Raw genomic sequence first — 3,957 nt, 5'->3', positions numbered from 1 at the left:
TGAAGAATTTGTAGGGGATTTGCATAATTGAGCTTGTGCATCTTGCATTCAAGACTTAGGTAAGGGTTTCAACCTCTTAATTGTGTCTTAAAGTTGATTCTTGCATGGTTCAAGTCATATTGATGGAGTTTAGAGCCAAAACATGGTTTAGATGTTGAATTGTAGCTTGATTGTTTTATGCATGTTACCATTCTTGAGTTTTGAGGTTGTAAGTTCATAATTCCTCACAGGCATGTCCATCTTTTGATCATGCTCCATGAGTTCATCTTGTTTTTGGAAGGTTTGAGCTCTTTTGAAACAACATTAAAGCTTTGAAAATGATTTAAGCTCATGCATGTTCATTTGAATTGTTGTCATGAAGATTGGTTTGAAATTGGGTTTGAATTAAACACCCCTGGGCCTTGATTTTACAAATTGAGGTTTGATATATGTTATTCTATGTGTTTACAAATGTTTTCCAGAAAAGTGGCCCAAGAGGATCGAATTTGGAGCACCGAGACTTGGTTTTGAGCTTGAGGTTCAAATCTGGAATTTCCAGATTTTGGACTCACGCTCGAGCGGGGTGACTGGCGGTCGAGCGTGGAAATCGTGCTCCCAGCATTTTTGTTCTGTTTTGAAGTCCGCTCGAGCGGATTAATTGACGCTCGAGCGGGACATTGTGTCTCATGCCCGAGCGGGTGTCGAGCGCCCAATCGAGCGTGATTTTCACCTATCCAGCACTTTTGTTCTGTTTTGCAGAACGCTCGAGCGGGTAAGTCTACGCTCGAGCGGAAACCTTTGTCTGCATGTCCGCTCGAGCGGAGTAGCCTACGCTCGAGCGTGACCCTGTTTTCCGAAAAGTCTGAAAATGTTTTCTAAGTGCATCTTTGCATCCTCATCCCATCCTAAGCATTCCTAGGCCTAGTTTAAGACATCTTATGAGGATATAGATGTAGAACACACCAAGGCAATTTAGGGATTAAATTATTATTTTTCCCAACCATGTAGCTTAGTGTGTGTTCAATCTGTAACTAGGGGTGTGCGCGGTGCGGGTCGGTGCGGTTTGAGAGAAAAATAGAAACCGTATGGCGGGTGGCGGATTGATAAAAGTGTCACTAGAATTTGCCATTTTTCTTATCAAAAACCAGCGGTTCGGTTGGCAAATAATGGCGGATTTGCCTTGGCGGTTCGGGCGGATTGGCGGTTTATAAAAAATATAATTCAAATTACAAAATTTAAATCAAAGAATAAAAAAAAGACGAGAGATACCGTAATGTTAAGCATCTTGCGAAGCTTTCTTTTGATGCAACAAGTGTAGCAACATGGCCAGAAAAAAAAAGATTGAAAAGTGAATTGGAATCCAACTTTATTTTGGATTACTGACATCTTGAATTCCCCTCGAGCAGTAATGTAATACTATATTCTAAGGTATAGAACAACAAGCAAACTTAAGTAAAAAAGAATTTTTAGAATCCTATAAAACATGATTTAATAGCGGTGCGGGTCGGTGCGGTTTGGAAGAAAAATAGAAACCGGCGGATTGATAAAAGTGTCACTAGAATTTGCCATTTTTCTTACCAAAAACCGGCGGTTCGATTGGCAAATAATAACAAATTTGCCTTGGCGGTGCGGTTTGGTACGGTTTTGGCGGTTTCGGCGGTTTCGGCGGTATTATGCACACCCCTATCTGTAACTGTGTAGGTTTGGCTTTCTGAGGAGACGCTCTAGCTTATTGTAGCCCAGAACTCTGTGAGCAACAACTGTGTAAAGATATGTTTGAAATGATTATCTTCTGAACAATTGAATTGTACTATTTTCTGAACTGATTACTGTTTTCTGAACTGATTACTGTTAATTGAATGAATGCATGTCCTATATTCTGAACTGTATTGTGGCATCCTTAGCACTTACTGCTTACTGATACTGCTACAGAGATCTCTGTCGGTTCCCCCGTTGGAACCACTACTGTTACTGACTGATGGCCATCATTTACTGCTCGGTCTTTTAAGACCTACTGTTTACTGTACTGTTATGCTAATGGATGTACCACATATCACTGTACTGACTGAACGACTGAGATACTGATTTAATGAACTGTTTTCATTACTGTAAGGACATTCATTCTTAACCTCTTTACGCATTGTGTTATTCACTGGGCTTTAGCTCACTGCTCATATATATATGTAAGTGTCCAGGCACCAGACCGCAGCTAGAAGCGTCAGGATAAACTCCAGTTTTGTCGAGCCAACCTATGTGCCTCACTGCGAGGTTCCGAGCCTGCCAAGCTATAGCTTAGGGGTGTTTCGAATTCCCCCGTCTGTCTCTGTATATGCTTTTGTAATACTGTGCAAACTGGCAACACTGTTACTGTACTAAAATCAGGGATTAAGTCCCTGAACTGAATGATTGTATCTAACGGGTTTACCGTTTTGCACTGATTGTGTATGTTTTTGCATTCAGACTGTCACAGCTCATGGACACTGTTTACTTACTGTATTGGCTTCCGCCATGCCCCTGTACTCTGTTTTCCTGTCTTACTGTTAAGCAGGTCTTCGGTAATCTCGGATTACTGGCCGGTTACGGTGCTAAACCCATAGGGGCGGGTTTGGGTCGTGACACCTTGCCCTGAGTACTCAGCTCGAGCTTACTTCTTTCGCTAACGGCTAGTGGATTTCCCTTCAGAGGGGTTGTGGTGTGACCGGATGTGCAGCAGATCTGTGGTTGACATAGCTTGGCGTTGCCCCTAGCTTTATTTGACTGAGATGAGCTACAACATGTCTCGTCAATCGGGTATGCAATTGATTGGCCTCACGCACTGCGTGTTCTATTTCCCTTTTAGGTTCAGACGCCAATTTAGGAGTGATCAGACACATCCAGATAAGGAAGTGGAATATCTGGCTCTATTTCTCATTCGTGGTTCACACTTGATTCGGTACCTCACTGCTTGGAGGACGAGGGAGCTTCTGGCCCCTGCCTCTAGCTTCAGTAATGCCCTTTCTAGCGAGTGCTTGGCTAAGCTTGAGGACGAAGAACACGTTGGGCCATCTTTAGCTACAGAAACTTCCACACCTGACTCAGCTGTGCCCCTAGTTTTACTACTTTGATATTTCTTTTCATTTTTTATAATGTAAAAACAACTTTGATTTAGAGTTGGAGAATGTGTGGTTTGTAGGTTTCTGAGGCTCAAAACCGAGGCTTCTTGCTGAGGAAATTGAGCATTTGCCAAGCGTAAAAATTCATTATTGGGTGATCAATCGGTGGCACCCAAGTCTTAAGAGCGGTCAAAAATGGGATGTCTACAATCATAATTTTTCTTTTACAAAGATAATGTTAGTATATTAGTATAATTAAATTACAACTAAAACCTTTTGTCGTTGCTCCATCCGTTCGAACCCTTAATCTCTCCGTCACCCCACCCTAACGTGTGACTACTATATCATGAGTTAAAAAGGTAAATTACACTTTTCACTCATATAGTTTGGCTTATATTTCATTTTGACCCGTATTGTTTCAATTTGAACAATTTAGGCCTATTTCAATTTTATCGTTCCATCAAAATTTCCATTAATTTTTTTTATATGCACACCCCAAGAAACTGACAAGTGTCTCAAAATCATTAATTTTAGCGTCCGACTTGAACAAAAAGACCAAATTAATATTAGATGTACAATATATAAACCAAATTATTCAATTTTAAACAATAGTGTTCAAAATGAAATTTAAATCAAACTATACAGATTAAACGTATAATTCACCCTAAGTTAAATTACAAATGAAGAAAATCATCTCACTCATATCCCTCTCTAATATATTTGCTTACTTACACATCCAATCATAATATTGAGAAAACATAATGAGTTCTTTTCTTCTCTACAATTAATTCTTTTCTTTGCTCACTCGCCGTTAAATTTACACCAGCCATCATACTTTCAAGATATTTTTTGGGGCAAAGAGTCATGATAAATAACCTTTTCCAAA

Source organism: Camellia sinensis, chromosome 10 (assembly GCF_055761805.1).
Source record: "Camellia sinensis isolate YWXY chromosome 10, ASM5576180v1, whole genome shotgun sequence".
Taxonomy (NCBI): Eukaryota; Viridiplantae; Streptophyta; class Magnoliopsida; order Ericales; family Theaceae; genus Camellia; species Camellia sinensis.
This window is presented reverse-complemented; position numbering follows the sequence as displayed.